Source organism: Topomyia yanbarensis, chromosome 1 (genome assembly GCF_030247195.1).
Source record: "Topomyia yanbarensis strain Yona2022 chromosome 1, ASM3024719v1, whole genome shotgun sequence".
In the NCBI taxonomy this organism is placed as follows: domain Eukaryota; kingdom Metazoa; phylum Arthropoda; class Insecta; order Diptera; family Culicidae; genus Topomyia; species Topomyia yanbarensis.
The window spans coordinates 83,352,188-83,368,333 of record NC_080670.1 but is presented as its reverse complement, the minus strand read 5'-3'; the positions used below and the strand labels follow the sequence as shown (position 1 = coordinate 83,368,333).

Sequence of the window (16,146 nt, the reverse complement as noted above, 5' to 3'; positions counted from 1 at the left end):
TAAAGGATATTTAAAAAAATGCAATTAAAATTCGATTACACCTGTTTTTCGTACGGGATAAAACTTGCTTACTTGCCCTCACATGGTTTGTGTGCAACATGGGCCATAATATTGCACATAAAGTTTGAAAAGTTGATTCAAATTATTGAGATGTATGCAAGAGGAACATGGCGGCCTTTTACACTGTTTTCATTTGACTCAGGCCTAAAATCAAAGATAGTACCGTGTGGCGGTACCAACTAGATTCAAGCTTACCGCTATAAGGGTAGTAAATCACCCCGAATGACTGAATTGAGAACAGAGCTGTACGCCTGTTAAATCATCAACTGCCAACTATTAACAGTGAATTCCTGAATTTTATTGGAGCGATAGATCATAGATGCAGCTTGATAAGTTTTAACGTCCAATCAGGAATCATCAGGAATCAGTAGCCTCTGGCTCAAATGGCACGCTCCCCATGTTGATCGGAGATTTGTGCCTTGCCAAGAATCGTCTTTTCATCATTTTCCTGATGGGAAGGATTGGGGAAGTGGTAAGGTTAGGGGTAAGGAAAACAACGACACAGAACAATTAAAACAGAGCATTCTGCACCCCCGGAGTGATGCTGAACGATCTGCAGGTGCTACAACAGCAGGAATAAAACTTCCAAGCCCCGGAGGGATTTAGAACCTCTACTCAAACAGTGAGCGGATATATCAACACCCCCGAGGGGATATTGAGATAACAGAACGACAACACCCCCGAAGAGATATTGTCATTCAAATACGGCTAAAAAACTATAGCTCTTTACCACACTGGGTTAGGAACAAAAGCATATCCTTAAATTTCAGCTCTCTGTACATAGGTTGATCTATGTATGGAGAACCAAAAATCCGGATGCGCAATTGCATTAATACAGGGCAATTGCATATCAAATGATATGATGTTCCGTAATCGGATTCACAAAGATCACATGAATAATACTCAGCGCGCTGAATAGTAGCCATGTGATAATTGAGTTTGCAATGTCCAGTCAGTGCCCTGACCGGAATACTGCAGTTGTGCTTGGAAAAATGCAACAAATTTCTTGACATTTTCGGATTCACATCCTGCAGAAAAGTCTTTGTTTGAACGCAAGTTTGCAAGCTACGCCAATGGTTGGCATGTTCGAATGCAGCCCAACAGCGAATCTTGTGCTTTATCCAACTTATTGACAGTGGTAGAACTGGTTCTGGACCAACGAAATCAGTCGCAGCGCCAGCTCTAGCCAATTCGTCCGCCCATTCATTTCCAGTAATACCGGAATGACCGGGTACCCATAGAAGGTAGATAGCATTTGAAATGCTAAGTTCTTCGATTTGAGTTCGACATGCGATTACTAATTTCGATCACGAATCTGCCGAACTAAGTGCTTTCAGGGCAGCCTGACTGTCTGAGCAAAAATAGATTCTTTATCGCAAATTCCCTGTTGAAGTGCGGATTGTATGCCACATAGAATCGCAAAGATTTCTGCTTGGAATACGGTACAGTATCTACCAAGCGAATGAGATTGGTTTAATCTCATTTCATGACAATAGACACCAGCACCGGCTCGGCCCTCCAACAAAGAACCGTCCGTATAACAAACTACGTATTCTTCAAGTTGTCGCTCCATCCAGCCAGACAGCCATTCCTCACGAAGAGGAATTCTCACATTGAAATTTTTAGAAGGAAAACTACATGTGAGTGTAAGGTCACTGGGAGCAAGTGTATGCTCATCCTAAGTAACCATTTGGGGCCACAGTCTTGTGTGGCTAGTTACACGATCTATTGGGTTACTGTTCCAGAGCCCAGTAACCTTAAGACGGTATGCACAAGAAAGTGCTTCTTGTTTCAGAAACACATGTAGTGGTTTTATGTTCAAGAGTGCCTCGAGAGCAGCAGTAGGTGTTGTCGAGAACGCACCAGTCATCGCCATCAAGACCATCCTCTGAAGATGGGTTAACTTTGATTGGATTGTCATGACTTCTCCCTTCTGCCACCAAACAAGGCACCCGTATGCCAGTATTGGTCTAACAATTGTTGTGTAGATCCACTGAATGTACATGGGTTTGATTCCCCAAGATTTGCCGAAAGCCCGTCTACATTGGCCAAAGGCCATGCAAGCTTTCTCGATCCTGAAATCGATGTGAGCTGTCCAATTAAGTTTTGAGTCGAGAATTACCCCAACGTACTTAACTTGATCTTCGACAATAATTTCAGAGTCAAAAAACTGCAATGGACGAGCTCCGGTTGTAATCTTTCGTTGCGTGAATAGCACCATTGAGGTTTTATTTGGATTAACTGATAGTCCAACATGAAGACACCACCGCTCAACAATACATAAGGCTTGTTGCATCAAATCAAAAAGTGTGTTAATGCAAATACCGGTGATCATTATATGATAATCATCGGCGAAACCATACGTCAGAAACCCAAGCTCATTTAGGACTACTAACGTCTTAGGCCGGACTAAGCTATCGGCGACAAGGTTCCATAGAAGTGGTGACAGCACACCACCTTGAGGACATCCGCAGACACTCAGTTTCCTCATCTCTACTTGTCTTAACGATGAGCACAGATGTCGGTTGCTAAGCATTGCGTGTATCCAGTTCGTGATATACTCCATGATCTCGTGCTGCTTCCAAAATGGATGCGAAAGACACGTTATCAAAAGCACCTTCAATATCGAGAAAAACTCCTAAACTTGATTGCTTTTGTGAAAAAGCTTTTTCAATGTTGTAGACAACATTGTGTAACAGGGTGGTAGTAGACTTCCCCCGCTGATATGCATGTTGCATTGCATGCAGCGGGTGCTCGCCCAAGCTACCATCCCGAATGTAGTGGTCGATTAAACGTTCCACTGATTTGAGAAGGAAGGAGGTCAGACTGATCGGTCTAAAGCTCTTTGCCTCCTCATAAGTGACGCGGCCACCTTTGGGAATGAATTTGACAGTTATTTCCCGCCAGGCTAATGGAATGTATCCTGTTGCAAGACTGCAAGTAAGAACCTTTTTCAAAATATGCTTGAAGTGTTCATATTCTTTTTGTAGTAGAACTGGAATAATTCCGTCCTTTCCCGCAGACGGAGCAAAGCTTTCAATCGCCCATTTGATCGATTCGGTTGTCACAATTTTACGAGCAAATGCCCAAGAATCAGAACTGCCTGAAAAGAACTCAGGGGCAGTCGTCAGTGATGGCTCCGTACAACCTGGAAAGTGTGTGTCAAAAAGACAGTTGAGTACTACATCTTCGTCAGATGAGTATTCACCATTAGCAGTTCTAATGGAACTGACATGAAAATCTTTCGATTTCGAAAGTAACTTATTTAATCTACTAGTCTCGTTAAGACTTGAGACATTTGTGCAGAGGCTTTTCTAACCACTTCGCTCAGAGGATCGAAGGGCATTTCTGTATGCTTTGCGAGCCAACTTAAATGCCTCCGACCCGTCCCTGCGTCTGTGATTCCAAGCTCTCCTACATAAATTTTTGAGTCGAACAAGTTCGGTATTCCACCAAGGTGTTCCTCTAGACGCACGCATAACTCGAAGCGGACAAGCCTCTTGGTATGCTGCTACTATTAGTGAGCTTGTTTTATCCACGACCTCATCCAAATCACTTGGAGATTCAATCGTCAGAAGATACCCATGAAACCTAGTCGCCAAGCCCTCTTCGTAGAGGTCCCAGTTCGTAGATTTGGGATTACGATAGGTGACGATATCTAGCGAGACGTTTAAATGATCAAAGACGATGTACTTATGATCAGATAACGACGGTTCGAGCTCGTTTGGTACGAGCCATGCGTAATACTGTCAAAGCAGAGAGTTACATCTAACACCTCTTCTCTGCCAGCTCGTGCAAAAGTTGGGCGGTTTCCTGCATTAAGAATGTGCAGATTTGTACTACTTAAGTATTCCATCAATTCGGTGCCTCTCAAATTGATATCAGAGCTGTCCCAAATTATGTGGTGGGAATTTGCATCACTGCCGATTATGAGAGGAAACCCATTTCTGCCACAGTATGATACAACCCTTTTGAAATCATCAGAAGGTGATGGTTCATTATGCGGCAAATATGCCGAACAATAGACGTATTTCTTGTTTATGTTGTCAACAGTCATATTTACCATGACAGTACAAATATCACGAGTTGTGAGGTCCGATATAAGACAAGCGTCAATTGCACTATTCGCAAGTATACATGCACGAGGCATTTCACGTGGATTTGTCATGCCATTTTTGTTGAAAGCTACGAAGACGGGGTTAAGTAGCTTTCCAACAAAGAAGTTTCCTTTATGGAAATAAAGTTCTTGAACCAAAGCTATGGAAGCTTTCCCTTCCTGCACAAGGCGAGATAGATTCATAGTTGCTGTACGTTTATGCTGAAGATTAATTTGTGCTACTCTAACCATATTCGATTACAGCACTACACATTTCATCATCAGCACTTGTTGTACAGCAACTAGAAGATACCAAACACGTTGGCTTATAATCGCATATAGCGAACCCCGAAATGGGTATTAGGGACATGAACATCATTTGAATCCCACGATTTGCGAAGAAACGAACGTCCACTGTGTCAGAGATTCGCATAATACAGCAAGGGTTACACTCCGTGCGCGACTGGCATATTTTAGTCCTGCCAGCCATTCAGTCCTCGGCACGGAGTAATACCTTGACTTGAGGACTCCTGTTTTCAGTCGCCTCCTACGACATGGGAACAGGAACCCAGTGGATCAATTCTTGGTTGACATACTTCAACCCGCCGGATGCTACACGGCCTCTAGGCTGGTTTTGTCCGGAGATAATAGAGTTATCAACCTCCTAGTGGACCGCAGCCAGTACGGGATAAAACTTGCTTACTTGCCCTCACATGGTTTGTGTGCAACATGGGCCATAATATTGCACATAAAGTTTGAAAAGTTGATTCAAATTATTGAGATGTATGCAAGAGGAACATGGCGGCCCTTTACACTGTTTTCATTTGGCTTCAGGATGCAGCCATTTCTGCAATGACAGGTACTAACGTCTTAGGCAGGACTAAACTCAGGCCTAAAATCAAAGATAGTACCGTGTGGCGGTACCAACTAGATTCAAGCTTACCGCTATAAGGGTAGTAAATCACCCCGAATGACTGAATTGAGAACAGAGCTGTACGCCTGTTAAATCATCAACTGCCAACTATTAACAGTGAATTCCTGAATTTTATTGGAGCGATAGATCATAGATGCAGCTTGATAAGTTTTAACGTCCAAAGGTTGAATGCTCATTTCTCAGATATTACAACTGACAATTTATTAACCAAAGTCGACATTTTAGACCTCAGTGAGACTTGGTTGAACAATTGTTCTACTGTGAATATAAACGGTTATAGTTGTATCGCCGAATATAAGCGTCCCAATTCTAGAGCTGGTGGTGTTGCAATTTATTAAAGGACCACTGCATCTACTATGGCTATTGTTCATAAAATTGAACAAGTCAGTGAAGAGCATGACGCGAATTTGTCTCTGGCGGATAATAACGGTGATATTTGTGCAACAGAAGTTATGTTAAAAGGTATTAAAACGTTACTGGTTGCTGTATACATTTCGCCAGATACAACATTTAAAGAAAAGCAATTTTTCGTTACACGTAATTTATTTCCTTACGCTCGGAAAAATATCCCGATGATTGTTTCAGGAGATTTTAACATAGACATTTCAAAGCAGGAAAACATGAAATTTGTTTATTTCATGAATGAATGCCTTAAGCTTCGTCTTATCACTGATCCTTCACAAACTACTACACTTGGAGGTACATGCATTGATCTAGTATTTGTCAAAAACTGCAATGTAGAAAGCCGAAGATATATTTCGTACTTTTCATATCACAGGCCCATACTTTCTTTAATTGATCCATTAGAAACATGAACGATCACTTTGTTTTCAGTAATGTGAGATGGCGTCTGGTCACGGGTTTATTACAATAATATTTTATTGCGTCTATCACTTGCGTTTCGAAGGTCTATGCCTTCATCTTCTGGGCAAAAAGCACTAACAATATTATCTTTGTCATGTTGGTTTGAGCATTTAAACTGAAAACGCAACGTACTGATCTACCTCAGACGGTCCCCGCACACATCACGCAGACTGAGCAATTGATTCATCGCTCAGTCTGCTAGTGATGTGTGCGGGAACTGTCTGAGGTAAATCAGTGCGTTGCGTTTTCCGTTTAAATGTTCAAATCAACTTGACAAAGATAATATTGTTAGTGTGTTTTGCCCTGAAGATGAAGGCAGGTAATAGACGCATTACAATATTAAATATCAAACGCCATCTCTCTTTAATTGATCCAGCAATTTAACATTTTCAATATACGATGCAGAAAGAAATCATAAACGATTTATAACGCTACAGCTACACCAATCATGTCAGTATCGCACCCATGGACAACAGTTCAATCCGGAAATAGAGAGCAGAAGTCAGCAGCATCCAACGCGAATCGAATCCAGCGCATCATTCGCCAAAGCGAACATAAACGGTCCTTTTCAGGACCACCATTATTTTAATGAAGAATTAATTAGAAGTCTTTCCTTTTCCGAAAAATCCCATTGTTTACCTACATATTCATATAAATAATTCAAAGTGTTTCTACTTCACTCCGGTTATGTCTCTGACATTACCCACCCATCTTTTTTTTTTAAATTTGGATGTTTCGGGCCCAATTCAATACGAGCCAGAGGGAAAAAAGTTATATGCGTGAAATGTGTATTTTCATACTTACCTTACCGTTCATGCTAGAGCCTTGTTGTCTCTTGCTGTATGCAGAAGCCGTCTCTACTCCACTCGATCCACTGCTGCTTGTCGCCAGCCTCGCAGTCGTCGAATGGTCCGCAGGTCGTCCTCTGCTCGCTGTGCACCCCGTCTTCTTGTTCCTATAAGGTCGCCCTCAAGAAACATTTTCACCGGGTCATCGTCCGACATTCTCACGACGTCCTATTTTTGCGGTATGCTCGATGGATGGTTCTTCCAGCAGCTGATGCAACTCATGGTTCATTCGCTTGCGACACGTTCCGTCTTCCATCTGCACGCCATCATAGATCGTACACAACACCTTTCGTTCGAAAACTCCAAGGGCGCGTTGGTCCTCCACGAGCACAGTCCAGGTCTCGTGGCCGTAGAGGACCACCGGTCTAATCAGCGTCTTGTAGATAATCAACGTCGTGCGGTGGCGAATTTTGTTCGACCGGACCGTCCTCCGGAGTCCAAAGTAGGCACGATTTCCCGCCAAGATCCGTCTCTGATTTTCTCTGCTGGTATCATTGTCGGCGGTTACCAGTGAGCCCAAATACACGAATTCGTCGACCATCTCAATTTCGTCACCGTCAATCCGAACTCGAGATGGGAGGTTCACATTGTCGTCTCTGGAACCTCTTCTTCTCATGTATTTTGTCTTCGAAACGTTGATGGCAAGTCCAATCCTGATGGCTTCAGCCGTCAGTCTGATATACTTTTCCGATATCGCCTCAAAGTTCCGTGCCATTAGGTCAATGTCGTCGGCGAAGCCAAGAAGCTGGACGGACTTCCTGAAGTTCGTGCCACTCGTGTCTATCCCTGCTCTCCTTATTACACCTTCTAACGCAACGTTGAACAGCAGGCACGATAGACCATTACCTTACCGTAGCTCTCTTCGAGATTCAAAGGGAGTGTCCCTGATACTCGAACAACGCACATCACCCGATCCATCGTCGCTTTGACTAATCGTGTTAGCTTATCCGGAAAACCGTATGTGTATTTTCATACTACGGTCTTATGTCATGTCATGGTTTACAGCAACCGATGCCTTATCTGCTGCTAGAAACGATCTTCATGTGATGCAAAAATTATTGATTTACATGTCTGCCACCCCTGAAAAAGATGTTAATATTTACCTGATACCTGTCCGAGGTACAAGTTGGTATGGCAATTTTGGATGCAGAGATTAGTACAGGCGAAAAAGTGCAGATGGTGAATGCGATGCGTGTTAGCTGTCTTCGCTCACGTTTTTTAAATTATTGAAAGTGTTAGACTTTGTTAGTAAAAACACTGAGTTTCTTTGAAATATCTGGCCTCTCAACCAATTTCTTGAATGAAGATCCGATACAATGGGAAACTTCAAGCAAGTTTCAGAAAGGACGAGAAGTGGCCAAATCGTATAATGTCGTGAACGACTCCGCAGAACGTGGTATTGCGCTAATACAACGTTTTTGCGGAAAGAATACAAAAGACGAAGAGCAGCTTCGGTATCTGTTGCAAGTGGTTCAAGAGCACAGACAAAATTTCCCAAACAGTAACAAAAGCACATTAGATCGCAGGCAAAATAAATAAATACAGGAAATTTGGCAGCGAAATGCACTTTTTTAAATTTTTAAATATTAAGTGATCCGAGCTTCTGGTAGCTTGGGGTGGTATCAAACGAATGTTATGCCACTATCGACACCATGCGGTCTAAAGCTACCAGTGCACTGTTTGTCATAACGTAAAATATTTGATGAAGCAAAAGTTGATCAAATAAACGTGTTTGACAAACAAATTTGACAAGGCCAGTACACGAGATCAACTGTTTAACAAACTTTTTTCATCAAATATTTGCATTGCTGCGTTACCGGACGTTACGCCTAATATTGTTTGACAAACATAATAAAACAAGTTTGATGGATCAGTACACTGTTTGTCAAATATAGTCAAACCGGCGTATACGTCAAACAAATCGCCATGCGAAAAAAATTTGGTGCTGTTTGAACTTCATGAATTTTCAAGAGTGCAAACACATGAAATATTTGTGTTAGCGCAGGGATGCCAAATGATTTTCCAGAAAATTTGTTTTATTTTTATGAATGATCGAAGCAACTATATCGCACTCCTTTGTTCGTGATTATGCAAAGTGTGATCAAATACAAATTAAATACACCAAGGTCTCATACAAAAGGGTAATCATTTTATGACTCAACACGCTATCAAATTTGTCTACCCTTTGTGTTGACAGGTCGAATTGTAGAAGAAAAATTACTTTGGAAGCGCTGTTCGATCAAAGCATGCTGTTCATATATAATTGAAATTTTTATTTCATTTGTTTTAATTTTATAGAGTACTTGGCAATCTGTAACTGCATTATTTTGTGTGTTCAACGATTTGTTTTCTTCCACCAGTCACAGGTGGAGGAAAACAAATCGAAAATAGCTTTTCGGTTGGATTTTTGTTATGATGGAACCTGACCAACCGGTATAGACTTATCCAGCTGCGTTGGTACTGTGCCGTTTTGACGTTTGGATTGGGAGGAAAACAAACCACTCCTGGGCTTAAGAGGATGGCGGTAGTATAAAATTGCGAGATCTTGATGTGCGTATTTCAAACGTCAGATATCTACACAGTACGTCTCCTGAATAAGTTTTACAGCGACACAGAGCATTTCAACACCATTATAAATACAGTCGTGATTCGCTGGTTGGGCCACAGCGTTGTCCAACTAACGAATTTGATTCGCTAGTTGGACCGACTGACAAATGTCAAAAACTCTCCAAAGAAGATGTTGGCAGTGTAAATGCATCTGTTCTTATCTCTAAATATTGTCAGATTGATTGTCAAAGTAAATTTGGCACGAGATTTTGACGTTCAGATGCTTTTTAGTTGGACAATGGTCCAACTAGCGGAGGCCCAACTAAAAAGCGGTCCAGTTAAAAAGTGTCCAACCAGCGAATCACGACTGTACTTCAGGCGAGCTATTTCGAACGTTTAAATTGGCTGAGTTTTATATATGTCAGCTGGAGGAAAACAAAATCCCAATTAATGTATGTGAAAGGAATTGCATAGAACTCTACAGCGACAAGGTCTACCCCAAAAAAGTTTAGGCAGACTTCAATTGGACAAAAAATGATTAGAACGGGAATTTGAAAAATATTTAATCCTCTTGTATTGTTGGACATACAAAACGGCGATGAACACGGTATGGATTTTAGTTGCATTTCTCGCTCACTTGTTTATGTACTTTCTCACATTTACAGTTAAGGCGATAGGTTACAGGATCGGCTGCGGCACTTTCTCGAATTTTTAAAACTTTTACGTAAAAGATATCAACAATCCCTCTCGTGTAAAGTTGCGCAAGGAATTAAGCTATTTTTTGGTATAACTAAAATTTTAAAATTTTGATGATTACTCACGGCTAGCATTTTCTAGTTTGAACCAAAATATCTCCGACATTTTATTCAAAAGTACCCCATATTATTGCATAGGATTGTAGCTTGCTTTGTGTAGAATTTTTCGTTCGCTTACATTACAGAGCTACGATGCTTCGTTTTTGAGTTATTCATATTTTAGTAAAGTTGATGAAATACCCATATTTGCAGCCGCATTTCTACCAAATGCCGTATGTCCATTCTAACTTCAGTGAAAACGAATACAAAGCGCACGCGCATGCAAGATGTCGGTTTTGTGCCAGACCGGACTAAGCGATATTACATTGATACAGAGAAAAACGTGTACAAAGATTGAATCTTTGCATTCTTTACGGTATTATCCGCAATGGATTCATTTCATAATTCATGCTAATGATAATATTTTTCAAATCTGGCGCAAATGAAATGTAGCTGAAGAAGAAATTTTTGATTCAATCCTATCATTTTCTCTTCTTTTGAGATTTTGCTGCTTAGTCCTGTCTGACTTTACACCGATCATATAGCACAATGGTGAAACAGGTAAAAAAACACAAAGGACGGTTAGCCGCATGCTACCGCATGGTTGTTTATGGAGAGCCACGTGTTTCCCCTGTGATGATTTCTATAGTCTGACTGTTGATTTGAATATTTCATTCTTTCCGATGTGTTATTATAGTTACTAAACTGCTTGGGCGTTCAATAATAAGGGATGCCGTTGAGGTGGAGCTTCCATACTGCATTGTAAGTAGCTTTTCGCAAGTTCTTGAGAGGTGAAAATTTGGTTACCCACCCACTAATGAAGAATAAATAGAGGATAAACTGCTTTCCGGGGAAATAAACGCACAATTCAAATGTTTATATTTATCAGGCTTATGATGTCAACTTGTGAGAATTATAGGTACATAAATTAGTGATTCTTCATTATATGTTCATCCAAGACTGCCTGCTGAAATATGCTTTCTTAAATGTGATTCTGTAAATGTTTGGGAGAAGAATTCTACACTCTATGTTTGAATGAAGAATTTTTCTCCCAAACATTTACACAAAATGACATTTTAGAAAGCATTTTTCAGCATTGTATGCATATGTAGCATTAGTCGTTTGTTCGATCTAGTAAAAGCTTTTGCCAAATCGAGAGAGATTTTGAAAATGGTTGTAGTTTTTAAACATCCGTGTTTGTTTTTGCAGATATATGTTTCCCTACAGCTTATTTATCTTGTTAGGTGATGAATTCGTTATTGTTGCTGGCTTGAACATTTCGAATAGAAATTCGTTCAGTATACTCTTCGTATAAAGTATGGATTGTTGCAAGTACCGGTCAATCACATTGCTGAAAACCGCCTACAAAGTGTTCACCGCCGCCCATAGAGAAAAATGGGAAATACAGAGCAGGTTTTACTGGGGAATGCATCACAACAAACGAAATATTCTCGATTCGACTAGTCTTTCAAAAATGTTGTAATTACAACGTGCCACATGTTTATAGATTTCAAAGCCGCATATGATACAATTGATTGTATGTCGCTTCCCAGAATTCCATTTCCCGGAAAACCATTTTCCGGAATGCCATTTCCCAGAAAACCATTCCCCGGAATGTACTATTTCCCGGAATATCATTTCCCGGAATGTCCCATTTCCCGGATTATCGTTTCCCGGAATGTACCATTTCCCGGAATACTATTTTCCGGAATGTACCAATTCCCGGAATACCATTTCCCGGAACGTACTTTTTCTCGGCAATTTGTTATACTATTGAAATCTGAAGTACTTTGAGAACATTTGCATTTAGAACTATGTTGCTACTCAAATATTTGTTTGGTTCCCTTGTCTTTGCTCGCTGATCATGTTAGGGAATTTAAAAAAACTAATTCTCATGTATATGTAATTTTATTTGAAATCATTATCAATCAATCGAAGGTCCAGAAAATAGCTTATGCTGAAAGAAGGCGATATCAAAGTCGTAATTTAGTTTAAAATTAATAGCATTTCAAAAATATATTACGAAAATTTTAAAGAAGGCATATGTATTTATTGTATTGAAATCAATAAAATTCTAAAATTATTTCCATTGGTTTACTATTGTTCCAAAGAAGGCTATTTCACATAGAAATTTTTAATACGAAGTGAAATTTAAAATAACTGAAGGCGTTTTCAATGCACTGTTACTGTAAACAAATATTAGTGCGAATAAAAATCAATAAAAGTCCAAGCGTATTTTCAGAGAAACTTCATATAGATAAAAATAACATTCTACATAAAAATCCAAAGAAGATTGCATATTTTTAAGAAGGCAGCATCTCAGACAGATACATTCACAATCTATAAAATTTCAAAGGTTCCAAAAATATTTATAACTGAATTTTAGGAAATATTTATATTTTTTCGTTACCTTTTACCTAATCTTCATAAAAATCAATCAACGTATTCAGGCCATTTTTAGAGTACTAATTATCATAAAAATTTTGCCAACGTTGTGGAAAACACTGTCTTTTCAATTTCAAAGATGGCTGCAATTCAAGGCGTTCTAAATTGATCGTTACGAATTTAAACCATTATAAAGTACGGTATAAGCATATTTTTCTTTGTGTAATAAGGAGATGAATCAAGATCCCAAAATGGGATCCATAATACGACTTATGCAGCACCAAAAAATATTAATTTTAAGTAATTTGTTCAGCATTTTCCCGCCAGCACGTTTTTTTTTTAATCCGAGCCCGAAATCTATCTCCTGTAATGTCTGACTTAGTGTCAAAAACTAAAGTTTTTTTTTCGATTCCCTAGAACGATAGAAAGTGACTTACGTAGGATTTTTTTCGCTATTTTAATTTTACGCGAAACGCTGAAAATATCATTAAAATCAACAATCAACTTCATTGCATTCGTTTCTCTTAGTCTTAAATTTACCGAAAATAGCCAAGAAAATCGATTCAGACATAATTTATCAACTAAAATCCTTCGTACGTTGCTGGAGAAATTAATTTAGAATATTCTGTGAATATTTCAAAGCTCGTGGTTTGACGTGGATTTAAAAAAAAACGCGTTTGAAGTTTTTAATCCGCTTGGAGTTTACCTAAAAACGATAGGACAGAATTGATAATATATACAATTAGGTATTCTGTTCGCCTTCCATTTTCTGTTATATCATTTTATTTCAATAACAAAATTTTCAAATCTTAAAAATTCTACAGTGGTGTATTATGCTTTTCACCGAAGATTACCACGCGACGGAATCGATTCATAATAGTAAAAGAATTGAAAATATACCATTTTAACTAAATCCGCAAAATTTGGAACAAATATCAGGCAAAATATAGGGCCTGTTAGTCAGGATGTAGACGGTCATGAATTTATTCACCCCTTCACTACCAGCGGTGGGAAAATTGGAAAGTATTTGTTACTATTGTGGTACCAATTTAATTCATTGATATCCCATCCATTGGGGTGCTTTTTATTCCCCACACGATTTTGTTTTAAATCCTTCCAAGTTTCTTCTTGGTTCAAAACCAAAAGTCGTCCGTAAGCTGTTCACATTAATTATTTTAATTAATCATTAGATTAATTAAAATAATTTTTCCTAACATCGCGGAATCGAAAAGATTAAATCTTTAAAATGACAGTTTTCCAAGCTTATCGCTATCTTGTTTTTTTACCGCAATAACCACTCAATCAAAAAAAAATTTAAAAATATTTTCAAACAACTTTTCATGTTCTAAAGTAGGTAAAATCTCCTAGAACACAATTAGCTGCATAGCAGTTCTTCTAAAAATAAGTTTGGTCGGTGAGATACGAGTTTTTTTTTATTTTCCGGGAAATGGTATTCCGCGAAATGGTTTTTTCCGGGAAATGATACATTCCGGGAAATAGTTTTCCGGGAAATGGTACATTCCGGGAAACGATATTCCGGGATATGGTACATTCCGGGAAATAGTTTTCCGGGAAATGGAATTCCGGGGAATGGTATTCCGGGAAATGACGCACAACCGATGCAATCGATTGAGATCATCTATGGGATCTAATACACGAATATGTGTTTCTAGCTAAACCGACATATTTGATCAAATCGACTATGGATCGAGTGATGTGTTACGTCCGAGTATCGGGGACACTATCAAGTTCTTTTGAAACTCAGAAAGGACTACGGCAAAGTTGTGGAGCCTCTTATCTAATGTTTAATATCTTCTTGAAAAAATGCGGCAATAAATTGTAATAAATATGTACACGAGAGCAAGAGGCTCGAAGGAAGAAACATTACACCTTATGCTCATATGCTCGGTTCTAAACCAGGAGGCGTGTCAATCATTATTTCAACACTCCAATAACCAGACCTTGAAAGCGAAATTTCCAACTCGTTACATCTTAGCAGTTTAGAAAATATTTCAAACTACTATTTTTGGGCTATCTAGACTACTGTATTACTACTACTGCATTTAGATGCGACCAAAGTTGAATCTTCTGCGACTAAAAAGTCGGTGCAAGTACTACAAAACACTGAAAATTACAATTATGTGGAAGAATTTGAATCTATCGTGAATAATCATGAATGATATAACCTTAAATTATTTGTATGTGAGCGAAACATTTCTAGAAGACCGTTGATAGTTTCTCATGTAAGAAACAAAAATATCTTCACAATACAATTCAGAAAATTTATCTTCACTGGATTTATTATGAAATTAGTATGTATATGAGTGAGACATTTCTAGACTATTGCTGATAGTTTTAACTCAATGAGCTCCATATATAGTTCAGAAAATTTTCTTATTTTCAATTCAGATTTGTTATTTGTCCGAGTCTCATATACCAATCGACTGTGTGTGTTTTTTTGTTTTTGTTTTTAGAGGATAGCAAAAAACTTCCAAAAAAGCCATGAGACTGCAATAAAAAAAATATACAAAACTCTATCGTCTCAGGGAACTGGTTTGTCTAGCAACCCGAATCGCCAAAAACCACTACTCTTGCCCAAAACCTGAGTCCTCCCCGGCACTACCTTACGTAATTACTTCGGGGAGGGGGTTTTTATGAGCATAACACCCACTCTAATTCCACTACTTAGCAGTTAGTTCCTTCAGCACTACTCCTCGACGGCGATGTGTTCTTCACCATCAACACAGACTGGCAATTTCTGCATGGTAGTCAGAAAGTTAGCAGTGGGTCGAAACTTTATGCTCTTCCCCTACGAAGACAATCTGGGCGGCAAACTTCAGAGTGTCTAATTTACCTAGCCCTTCGGCTCCCTTGTGCCACTCTGCACCGAAACTTTCTTCTCGTACCATTCAGCACCACTTACTCGTTCAGCTCCGAACTTGTTCGCAAACTACTCGGTCCAGTCCCCAACGATGGATCTGGCCTACTCCGAAGGAGAATTCCTAGGCGAGACAGGTTCTCCCGATACCGAGCGCTAGATTTCTCCCAATGCCGATGTTCGTTTCCGTGAGTCAATTAGCTCCCCGCTTTGTTCCGATCTACTCGATGTAGCCCCAGCCGTGGACCTAGCCTACTCTACGGACCAGTCAGTAGGTGCTAAGGTCCATCCAGCGATTCCGGGTGGAGCGTAGCTTCCGGTTCACTGGCGCCCCAATGATCCATTGCTAGCTATTCGACGCGGTCTGATCCCCGGCTGTGCATCTACCCTACTCACGAGCTATCCGGTAGGGTGTTAAGGTCGGTCCGGCGATTCCGGTTAAGTCTGACGTCCGTATCACTGTCGCTCAGATGACTCGAACCCGGTTCTACGTTACGTACTACTCAATTGGTCGTAACCACTCTATTGACAGCGTCCCAGGTATGCTCGTCGTGGCACATCTCTTTAACGATACTGTCAACTATCACACCCTACGAAAACTTCTCCGAACCTAGACCACGTGTTCCTGTGTCTTTGCACGTTTACACACTCCGGACAAAGGAGTGCCGAAGCATGTCCAAACCGGTGCAAGTACTTCCGGAAGCATCCGTTCCCATACAAAATTTGCATCAAATGTAAGT

The 16,146-nt window shown here is 39.8% G+C and overlaps 1 protein-coding gene across 1 annotated transcript in view; it reads right to left on the bottom strand.

Annotated features, from left to right (window-relative positions):
* LOC131678025 (glycine dehydrogenase (decarboxylating), mitochondrial) overlaps positions 1-16,146 on the bottom strand; it is a 507,641-nt gene that overhangs the window by 266,247 nt on the left and 225,248 nt on the right. The window lies entirely within an intron of this gene.